This window comes from Coregonus clupeaformis, chromosome 17 (genome assembly GCF_020615455.1).
Source record: "Coregonus clupeaformis isolate EN_2021a chromosome 17, ASM2061545v1, whole genome shotgun sequence".
NCBI classification, from domain to species: domain Eukaryota; kingdom Metazoa; phylum Chordata; class Actinopteri; order Salmoniformes; family Salmonidae; genus Coregonus; species Coregonus clupeaformis.
The window spans coordinates 55286824-55299567 of record NC_059208.1 but is presented as its reverse complement, the minus strand read 5'-3'; positions in this window follow the sequence as shown (position 1 = coordinate 55299567).

Sequence of the window (12744 nt, the reverse complement as noted above, 5' to 3'; positions counted from 1 at the left end):
CCTGCTGAACATGGCCCTGAACTGAACTAGGCCACCTAAATGGCTTATGTAACCTGTCACATGGTGGGGGTTAGTATTTTTAGTAGTTTTTACCAGTCGGGGGTCAGGCGAAAATGGTTTTGGCTTTCATCCCCTCAATATGGCTCCTGAATTCCCTCGTCCTACATTTACATAAGTTGACCCTTGAGTGTAACCTTTGCCGACCGAAGCTGGTCCTCGACTGACTGTCATCACGAGGGCAACAGAAGAGACATCCGCCATCGATCAACAACATACAGAACTGGAGCAAAAGACCAGCCATGGTACGTCCATGCCTGAACAGATTAACAGAAAATGTCCTCCATAGTAAACTGAGTAGGCCAAGTCAGCAAGCAAGCCACAGTGAAACACATTAGTCATCATGGCTGAATACATTACCAGAGTAATGATGGGGATAGGGAGTCCCTAAATACTGATCTGAATAAGGTTGCCTTCATAGGCCCATTATGGAGATTGTCTGTGACCTGCTGTGAGGCAGGCAATGGGTGCATCCAAATAATCTCTCCTTCCTCCTGAAGTGTGCACTCGTTCACTAATCCCCACACTATTAAAATAATTGGATTGGTGTTGGCATGGGGATAGAGGGAGTTTCCATATACCAGTAATTTCCTTTCAAATCTATTTAGGGAAGTGAACAAGTGCACACTTAGCGAGAGAAAGGAGAGATAATTGGAACCCACCCCCTGCTGTGAGGGTGTTAGTAACTTCTGCAGACAGGAGGGAGTTTTTAGAAACCACTCATTTACAGCAGGGATCCACTTAAACTTAATTTCTCCTTTCACTCCTGACACTGCAACCTAGTAGGTAAGGTGACAATTCAATCTTATAGCACAATCTAGGTTAATCTACTCCTTCCACCCAAAACCAAAGCATCCTAAGGTGATTAACTAGACCCAGTTAGAATGTGCTTGACATTACACTAAGCATTCATATTTTTATAAGGCTAAAAACACTGGCTTAACAGCTATAGCCTAGTGGCTAATTTCAGTTTATAGCCAAGTGCCTCAGACACCACCACAGAACCATATTAAAACTACTTGGCAAGTTGGCCTTCCTCCCCAGGCCAGGCGGGCGTTTTCAGACAAAACACCCCACAATGACTGGGTGTGTTAAACAGGGGGGCTTTGTGCATCTAGGTGGCATTGACTTATTCAGTGTGTGTTTCATTCTCTGTGGGTATGACTGTGTTACATAGTCTGAGGAAAAACAGGTCAGTCAGGCTGAGTCGTGACTGAACACAAAAAAAACATGATTCACTGACAGACTGCTCTCTCTCACCCTCTATCCCCCCACTCCCCTTCCCTCCCTCCACCACGTTCTCTCTCTTGTTTCCCTCTCCCTCTATGCATTTCAATTCAGTCAGCTATCACAGAATGACTCTCCATGTGCGAGCAGAGCAGCAAACAGATCTGACAGTGCTTACTACGACATTACAATGCTCGCAGCAGCAGAGGTACCAGGGGAAATCAAATCACACTAAAATTAAAAGATGGAGGGGGGATGCTAAAAACATTAGCACAAACTAATAGCGAAATCACAGAAGCTGTTAGCTAAATGTTAACAAGCATAAACTAATTGCAAAGACAGGCTAATCCAGCTCAAGTTATACAAGCATAGCTAGGAGCTACCGAATGTAATTTGCCAGTGTGGACATTTACAAGCGAAAGCGAACTAAGAAAATGGTGCAAATGAACAAAGTTGTGATGCATGCTTTTCTGAATGAAGAGCAGCATGTCGAAACGGAGCAGAGGGGAGAAGAAAAAAAACCCGCTAGTATGAAGCAGAGGGGAAAATGGCAGCTGTACAGACAACCCATCCAGAGCTCTTTGACTTCTGGCAGAAAGTCATTTTAAGATATCTAATGGCAAACATTTAGTAGAGAATTGCATACAAGTGTAACTTCATCACCTCATGTGCGCCGCACAACAGAGACTCGCCGATATATATATAGAACGCTATGGACTCACCAGCTCCTGCCGTCTCCCGTTGTGCTATTTACAAACAAACAAGTGACTGCTTCAACTGTTCTCGGGAACTACGTTAAACTTCATAATGTAAAATAATGTGACAGGTGAAATGAAGAACGCAATCTGCTTTATCTCCTAACGTATTACACAAGTTGACTGCAGGTACTAACTTAAAAAGTAGCTACAAATATTCAAATGTATTGAAAAACCTCAAATAAATAGCCATCCTGTGGCTTTTTCCAAATACCCGGTATACCGCCCAAGCCTACCTAGCACATCCTTTGTTTTGTTGTTTTCGACAGCTAAATCTGATGCCGATTCCAGTCATTGTTTTTAATCAAGATTGTGTTTAACCTCGTGGTCACTTGACTGAACTGTGTCAAAGCCAAGGCTATTGGTGCAGAAGAACAGGTGCAGAGTTACTGGCAGGAACACACTATATACCAGACAACAGCAGAGCACCACTTGATAGAGAGAGAGAGGAAGGGGTACGGTGCAAAGGGTGAAGGCAAGTAGGATGGAGGAAGGACAATAGGAAGAAAGGAAGAAGAGATGGATTTAGAGTGAGATCATTCCAGAAGGAGAAAAAAAATTGTGGGGGTTCGAAAGAGAGCGATGGGATAGAGGAAATAAAGTGAAAGAGATGGAGAGAGGAGTTATGTAGGCTAGAAGGAGAGGGTTTGGCAACGAGATTTTTATAAATCTGTATGCATTTTTCACGTTCTAAAAACAAATCTTTTTTTCTATTTAATCCAATTGTTTCCTTGTTGCTCTCGGAGTCGGAATTCCCACAGTAATCAGTAGGTCATGATTGTCCCATCGTGGTTTTGGTGGGTGGAGGGGTTAGGGAGTTCTAGGGAAGGAGAACCACACCACAGGAAGCCCCTCTGCCTGTCCCAGGGGAAACATCAGCAACACTCACGGACATAACGCACACTGCAGAGAGACCCCCCCCCCCTGAGTCCCCTTTCAGACCCTTCCCTCGCCCCCCTCAACCCCTCGTGCTGTCAGTAAGGGGTCAACAGTGCGTCCCGAGTCATCATGGCCAGCGTCCCCAGAGAGCTACAGAAAGTACTGGTCGATAGGAGGAGCTGAACATTTTACATTACATTTTAGTCATTTAGCAGACACTCTTATCCAGAGCGACTTACAGTTAGTGAGTGCATACATGAACTCACAACAGGACTACTAGGCCCAAGTCTCCCTACACAGAGCTGCTCCGGCTTCCCTGGAATTGTACAGAGGGTTAGCCTTGTCACATATCAACACAGAGGAATGGCCTTGTCACATATCAACACAGAGGAATAGCCTTGTCACATATCAACACAGAGGAATAGCCTTGTCACATATCAACACAGAGGGATAGCCTTGTCACATATCAACACAGAGGGATAGCCTTGTCACATATCAACACAGAGGGATAGCCTTGTCACATATCAACACAGAGGAATGGCCTTGTCACATATCAACACAGAGGAATAGCCTTGTCACATATCAACACAGAGGGATAGCCTTGTCACATATCAACACAGAGGGATAGCCTTGTCACATATCAACACAGAGGGATAGCCTTGTCACATATCAACACAGAGGAATGGCCTTGTCACATATCAACACAGAGGGATAGCCTTGTCACATACCATCACAGAGGGTTAGCCTTGTCACATATCAACACAGAGGAATGGCCTTGTCACATATCAACACAGAGGAATAGCCTTGTCACATATCAACACAGAGGAATAGCCTTGTCACATATCAACACAGAGGGATAGCCTTGTCACATATCAACACAGAGGGATAGCCTTGTCACATATCAACACAGAGGGATAGCCTTGTCACATATCAACACAGAGGGATAGCCTTGTCACATACCATCACAGAGGGTTAGCCTTGTCACATATCAACACAGAGGAATGGCCTTGTCACATATCAACACAGAGGAATAGCCTTGTCACATATCAACACAGAGGAATAGCCTTGTCACATATCAACACAGAGGGATAGCCTTGTCACATATCAACACAGAGGGATAGCCTTGTCACATATCAACACAGAGGAATAGCCTTGTCACATATCAACACAGAGGAATGGCCTTGTCACATATCAACACAGAGGAATAGCCTTGTCACATATCAACACAGAGGAATGGCCTTGTCACATATCAACACAGAGGAATAGCCTTGTCACATATCATCACAGAGGAATAGCCTTGTCACATACCATCACAGAGGAATAGCCTTGTCACATACCATCACAGAGGGTTAGCCTTGTCACCAGACGTGGCACCACAGGTTTCAGAGTGGTGAGGCAAATATATTTTTTCTGTGGCACAGAACTAGTAACCTAACCAGGTAAAACGCCTGACCCTATACGGCAGTGGTCGATCGCCAAACATTTATGTAAAAAAAAACATCAATTGTATTCGTTTAGCGCTGTTGACGGTAGGTGCACTTGCGCAGGGAAGGCAAAGTGTTCCCATTTTGAACCATTTCATTTGTCTGAAGGTAGAACTCCGCCTACCCGGCAGGCCCAGAGAGCAAATCAAGTGCACCTATAGGCCTACCACTGGCCAATCAGATAGCTCAGATCACCGTGTCTGAACAGTTTCCTCGCACAATAGACTGTAAAAAGAAGCCTCATGATTAGAGAGAGAATACAACAAAGAGCTGCTGTTTTTATGAGTAAGTAAATGTTTAAGTTTTTATTCAGCACTGTCAACACTTTGTTCAACAGTTTTATAAGCCATAAAATGTGCGTGTTTCGATAAGCTTGCGTTGTTATTATTTGCGGCTTGTGTCTTTTTTAATATCGAGGAATATTTCATTTTCTATGGTTATAAGAGCAACAACATGAATTGGTGCATGAGGCAGAAATTAAGTTTCGCCATTAGCTGGAAGACTGTCCCCTTTTCTAAGCGGAGGGAGGGAGAGAGGAGGGACGGTGACTCGGGTGAGCGGCAACTTCACCGCTGCACCCCTCCCTCCCCTCAGACTGACCATCAGATACAGGCCATCAGGCCAGTAAATATATATATATTTACAGTACCATTCAAAAGTTTGGACACACCTACTCATTCCAGGGTTTTTCTTTATTTTAACTATTTTTTTTACATTGTAGAATAATAGTGAAGACATCAAAACTATGAAATAACATATACATTTACATTTAAGTCATTTAGCAGACGCTCTTATCCAGAGCGACTTACAGTTAGTGAGTGCCTACATTATTTTTTTTCATACTGGCCACCCGTGGGAATCGAACCCACAACCCTGCCGTTGCAAATGCCATGCTCTATCAACTGAGCTATATCCCTGCCGGCCATTCCCTCCCCTACCCTGGACGACGCTGGGCCAATTATTCGCCGCCCCATGGGTCTCCCGGTCGCGGCCGGCTATGACAGAGCCTGGATAAATAACACATATGGAATCATGTAGTAACCAAAAAAAGTGTTAAACAAATCAAAATATGTTATATTTGAGATTCTTCAAATAGCCACTCTTTGCCTTGATGACAGCTTTGCACACTCTTGGCATTCTCTCAACCAGCTTCATGAGGTAGTCACCTGGAATGCATTTCAATTAACAGGTGTGCCTTCTTAAAAGTTAATTTGTTGAATTTCTTTCCTTCTTAATGCATTTGAGCCAATCAGTTGTGTTGTGATAAGGTAGGGGGGTATACAGAAGATAGCCCTATTTGGTAAAAGACCAAGTCCATATTATGGCAAGAACAGTTCAAATAAGCAAAGATAAATGACAGTCCATCATTACTTTAAGACGTGAAGGTCAGTCAATATGGAACATTTCAAGAACTTTGAAAGTTTCTTCAACTGCAGTTGCAAAAACCATCAAGCGCTATGATGAAACTGGCTCTCATGAGGACAGCCACAGGAATGGAAGACCCAGAGTTACCTCTGCTGCAGAGGATAAGTTCATTAGAGTTACCAGCCCTAAAACACTTTAGCGAGCAGGCCTTCCTAATTGACCTGGCCCAGGTATCCTGGATGGATATAGATCTCATCCCGTCAGTAGAGGATGCCTGGTTGTTCCTTAAAAGTAATTTCCTCTCAATCTTAAATAAACATGCCCCATTCAAAAAATACAGAACTAAGAACCGATATAGCCCCTGGTTCTCCTCAGACTTGACTGCCCTTGACCAGCACAAAAACATCCTGTGGCGTACTGCATTAGCATCAAATAGCCCCCGCGATATGCAACTTTTCAGGGAAGTTAGGAACCAATATACACAAGCAGTCAGGAAAGCAAAGGCAAACTTTTTCAAACAGAAATTTGCATCCTGTAGCACTGACTCCAAAAAGTTTTGGGACACTGTAAAGTCCATGGAGAATAAGAGCACTTCCTCCCAGTTGCCCACTGCACTGAGGCTAGGAAACACTATCACCACCGATAAATCTACAATAATCGAGAATTTCAACAAGCATTTTGCTACAGCTGGCCATGCTTTCCATCTGGCTACCACTACCCCCGGCCACCAACTCTGCACCCTCCGCTGAAACTTGCCCATGCCCCCCCCGCTTCTCCTTCACACAAATTCAGACAGCTGACGTTTTGAAAGAGCTGCAAAATCTGGACCCCTACAAATCAGCTGGGCTAGACAATCTGGACCCTTTCTTTCTAAAACTAGCCGCCGAAATTGTCGCAACCCCCTATTACTAGTCTGTTCAACCTCTCTTTCATAACGTCTGAGATCCCCAGAGATTGGAAAGCTGCCGCGGTCATCCCCCTCTTCAAAGGGGGTGACACTCTAGATCCAAACTGCTACAGACCTATATCCATCCTGCCCTGCCTTTCGAAAGTATTTGAAAGCCAAGTTAACAAACAGATCACCGACCATTTCGAATACCACGTACCTTCTCCGCTATGCAATCCGGTTTCCGAGCTGGTCATGGGTGCACTTCAGCCACGCTCAAGGTCCTAAACGATATTATAACCGCGATTGATAATAGACAGTACTGTGCAGCCGTCTTCATCGACCTGGCCAAGGCTTTCGACTCTGTCAACCACCGCATTCTTATTGGCAAACTAAATAGCCTTGGTTTCTCAAATGACTGCCTCGCCTGGTTCACCAACTACTTCTCAGATAGAGTTCAGTGTGTCAAATCGGAGGGCCTGTTGTCTGGACCTATGGCAGTCTCTATGGGGGTGCCACAGGGTTCAATTCTTGGGCCGACACTTTTCTCTGTGTATATCAATGATGTCGCTCTTGCTGCTGGTGACTCTCAGATCCACCTCTACGCAGACGACACCATTTTGTATACATCTGGCCCTTCATTGGACACTATGTTAACAAACCTCCAAACGAGCTTCAATGCCATACAACACTCCTTCAGTAGCCTCCAACTGCTCTTAAACACTAGTAAAACTAAATGCATGCTTTTCAATCGAACGCTGCTGGCACCCGCCCACCCGACTAGAATCACCACTCTTGACGGGTCTGACCTAGAGTATGTGGACAACTACAAATACCTAGGTGTCTGGTTAGACTGAAAACTCTCCTTCCAGACTCACATAAAGAATCTCCAATCCAAAGTTAAATCTAGAATCGGCTTCCTATTTCGCAACAAAGCCTCCTTCACTCATGCTGCCAAACATGCCCTCGTAAAACTGACTATCCTACCGATCCTTGACTTCGGCGATGTCATTTACAAAATAGCCTCCAACACTCTACTCAGCAAATTGGATGTAGTCTATCACAGTGCCATCCGTTTTGTCTCCAAAGCCCCATACGCTACCCACCACTGTGACCTGTACGCTCTTGTTGGCTGGTCCTCACTACATGTTCGTCGTCAAACCCACTGGCTCCAGGCCATCTATAAATCACTGCTAGGCAAATCCCCGCCTTATCTTAGCTCATTGGTCACCATAGCAGCACCCACCCGTAGTCTGCGCTCCAGCAGGTATATCTCACTGGTCATTCCCAAAGCCAACACCTCCTTTGGCCGCCATTCCTTCCAGTTCTCTGCTGCCAATGACTGGAACGAATTGCAAAAATCTCTGAAGCTGGAGACTCTTATCTCCCTCACTAACTTTAAGCATCAGTTGTCAGAGCACCTTACCGATCACTGCACCTGTACACAGCCCATCTGAAATTAGCCCACCCAACTACCTCATCCCTATATTGTTATTTATTTTGCTCTTTTGCACCCCAGTATCTCTATTTGCACATAATCTCTTGCACATCTAGCATTCCAGTGTTAATACTATTGTAATTATTTTGCACTATAGCCTATTTATTGCCTTACCTCCATAACTTGCTACATTTGCACACACTGTATATATATTTTCTGTTGTATTCTTGACTTTATGTTTTTTACCCCATATGTAACTCTGTGTTGTTTTTATCGCACTGCTTTGCTTTATCTTGGCCAGGTCGCAGTTGTAAATGAGAACTTGTTCTCAACTGGCTTACCTGGTTAAATAAAGGTGAAATAAAAAATTTAAAAAAAATTGCAGCCCAAATAAATGCTTCACAGAGTTCAAGTAACAGACACATCTCAACATCAACTGTTCAGAGGAGACTGTGTGAATCAGGCCTTCATGGTCGAATGGCTGCAAAGAAACCACTACTAAAGGACACCAATAAGAAGAAGAGACCTGCTTGGGCCAAGGAACACGAGCAATGGACATTAGACCGGTGGAAATGTGTCCTTTGGTCTGGAATCCAAATTGAAGATTTATGGTTCCAACCGCTGTGTCTTTGTGAGACGCGGTGTGGGTGAACGGATGATCTCCACATGTGTATTTCCCACCGTAAAGCGTGGAGGAGGAGGTGTTATGGTGTGGGGGTGCTTTGCTGGTGACACTGTCTGTGATTTATTTAGAATTCAAGGCACACTTAACCAGCATTGCTACCTTAGTGGGACTATCATTTGTTTTTCAACAGGACAATGACCCAACACACCTCCAGATTGTGTAAGGGCTATTTAATAATAATATGCCATTTAGCAGACGCTTTTATCCAAAGCGACTTACAGTCATGTGCACATACATTTTTACGTATGGGTGGTCCCGGGGATCGAACCCACTACCCTGGCATTACAAGCGCCATGCTCTACCAATTGAGCTACAGAGGACCACTACCCTGGTTGTATTTTACCAAGAAGGAGAGTGATGGAGTGCTGCATCAGATGACCTGGCCTCCACAATCCCCCGACCTCAACCCAATTGAGATGGTTTGGGATGAGTCAGACCGCAGAGTGAAGGAAAAGCAGCCAACAAGTGCTCAGCATATGTGGGAACTCCTTCAAGACTGTTGGAAAATAATTCCAGGTGAAGCTGGTTGAGAGAATGCCAAGAGTGTGCAAAGCTGTCATCAATGCAAAGGGTGGCTATTTTGATTTGTTTAACACTTTTTTGGTTACTACATGATTCCATATGTGTTATTTCATAGTTTTGATGTCTTCACTATTATTCTACAATGTAGAAAATAGTAAAAATAAAGAAAACCCCTTGAATGAGTAGGTGTGTCCAAACTTTTGACTGGTACATAATAAATATATATATATATATATATATATATATATATATATATATATATATTATGCTCACTCAGCTGTGCCTCACAAGTAATACAGCAAATTATCTATTACCAGTGTGTGATCATATAGCTAAAATTGTGAAATATAATTTCAAAATGGTCTGAGAAGAACAACATTGGCAGGGCAATTCAAGCATAGTCAATAATATTATATTATGCAGTGATAATGTATTGGGCCTATAGCCTACTGCACAAACCTCATTGCTACAGAACTGTTTTTAATTGGTTAATGTTGCATAGGCTTATGTTTTTTAAGTCATGTTTAAAAAAAAAAATCTGAGTGTGGTAGATCTCAACTTGCATTTAGACTCAGAAAGTGATTTTGACTCAGAAAAAGTTGATGACCACTGCTAAACAGTATGACATAGTGATTCTTCAGTTGTAAAACGGTTTTATATGGGCTATGATGGGACCAGAGTTGTTCTAAATCAGGTCACATGGTTTCAAAAAACTCCTGGAAAACCTCCTGGACCTAGGGAGTATTAAAACCCTGTCAAACTGCAGCAACCTTGTACTTATTCATATGAATTCTATTTTAAAACACGAATAATAGATCGGGGCGTTTCCTTTACACAGACACAGAGACAACAACTACCATTGGACAATAGAACTAACAGGGCTTGAGCTTGCTTTATGCAGGGTTGCATCGTGGAGGACTATGCAGCTCTAATTAAAAAGTTATTCACACACATCACTATTGTGTTGATTGATTTTCCAGTTAATCATTTAGGATTGAAATGGTTTAGGTAACTAGCCAGCCGAAGTTTGAATATAAACCAAATTCGATCACATTCACATTGTCTCTTAACACAAATAAATGTGCTATAAATACGTAACGTTACTGGTTAGTTTACCCTGGCCAGAGGGGACAGGCCGTATAGTAGGCTACAGTTGGTTGATTAGACTGAACAATAGTCTTGCTTTTATCCCAAACAGCATGTCAAATTGCTAATGTGTAGGCTTCTGCAACATTTCTGTAAAGAGTTTTTGCATTTGTCTGTAGGGAGAGATTTGTTTTCACATTTGCTAAATAAATAGCCTACCAGAGGAAAGTGGAGAGCAAGCTTTGCATTCTTTGTCATGCAGAGTGCCCGGCCTGCGCAACCTGTGATTTCCGTCAATCTGATTGGTCAGATTGACACACACAAACACACACACACACACACACAAACAACCTGCAGCACTCCAATGTGAAGCACAGATTAATTGTACGCAAGTTGACAAATTCAAACAAATCAAAAGTGATTAAAAGTCCTGGGGCAAATGCCAGCAAGCCACACGTTTGCCAGCGGCTTTGCTTGCCACACACAATCACAGAGTGATAGCCTTGCCACACACAATCACAGAGGGATAGCCTTGTCACACACAATCACAGAGGGATAGCCTTGTCACACACAATCACAGAGGGATAGCCATGTCACACACGATCAGAGGGATAGCCTTGCCACACACGATCAGAGGGATAGCCTTGCCACACACGATCAGAGGGATAGCCTTGTCACACACATCAGAGGGATAGCCTTGTCACACACCATCAGAGGGATAGCCTTGTCACACAATCACAGAAGGATAGCCTTGTCTCACACCACCATCAGAGGGATAGCCTTGCCACACACGATCAGAGGGATAGCCTTGTCACACACATCAGAGGGATAGCCTTGTCACACACCATCAGAGGGATAGCCTTGTCACACAATCACAGAAGGATAGCCTTGTCTCACACCACCATCAGAGGGATAGCCTTGTCACACACTATTACAGAAAGGCCATCAGATGGGAATTCATGTTTATTTGAAAATAAACATGGATAGAATTTAGAATGCTTTGATTTGGTATGTAAAACTATAAATATTCACATTACTAAATGTCTGGACATACTTTGAATGTTTCCAATTACAACATCATTACTGAGAATGAAAATAGTCCTATACCACTCAGTGGACATGAGGATAACTCAACCTCACCAATACTTCCCTTGCACCAGTTTTGGGCTACACTACAGCTTTGTTTCAGAAACCAAAGGAAGCGGCTCACATTCCTGATGTGTTTTCAAGGGGATATTCCCATTCCCTGCATCTGCAGCTGGAAGATTTCAAATGACACACACAAAGCTAGGCTAATGTCACAGAGCTTCCTGTCTCAGAGAGCCACAGCTGGACCCACAGGAGCCCCAATCTGCAGAGAAAACACCATGGCTGCCATTTGGGATACACATCATGAGAGAGGGGAAAGACCAGGCCCAGGCAGGGGAAAATTACACCCTCCTCACCCCCTTCTCTGTTTGAACTTCAGAGAAACTTCACTCTCCCCACTCTATCTCCCCACTCTCCCCCCTCTCTCCCCACAGCCTCACTCCAGTACGGCCTTGTTGGATTGGAGGGCCACCTCAAATCTGCATTTATTCAGCTTCCTCAAAATTGGCTTAAGGATCAAGGCCAACTCTCATTCCTCAAAATGAGTTTAGGAATGTATTCACTTTCCTGGAAATGATCTTGAGTGTATGTATGTGTCTATACGTGTGTGTGCTGTCTACTTGACATTGTGCCCCAAAGTCTGAGAGTTGAATTAGTGACCTAGAATGCTAGCTTGTAGGAGGGAGAAGGGGAGGGGCCACCTCCTAGGGGAATCCTACCAGAGCTTTTTAATTGGCTAAAGTGCAAATCTCCAATCTGAGATCTCGCTCTAGCGGAACACTTCCTCTGTGCCACAGAAACCTCCACGTTTCAATACAGACCAAATGCAGAACTTTTAACCCAACAAATCTGACATCTCACTGTAACAGAACTTTGGTGATGGGCAAAAACAATGGGCTGTCTGGTACGAGCCAGATGATGAGTGTGGGTTTCCACAAACCTACCATCCCTCCCCTGATTGGAGTAAACTAACAGACAACAATGCTCCTACTGCTACTTGAAGATATTTTATCTCACATGTACGGTACATGTAGTTAAATAATTATACATACAGTGCTATGAAAAAGTATTTGCCCCCTTTCTAATTTTCTCTACTTTTGCATATTTGTGATACTGAATGTTATCAGATCTTCAACCAAAACCTAATATTAGATAAAGGGAACATAAGTGAACAAATAACACAACAATTACATATTTATTTAATTTATTTCATAAACAAAGTTATGCAACACCCAATTCCCCTGTGTGAAAAAGTAATTTCCCCCTTACAC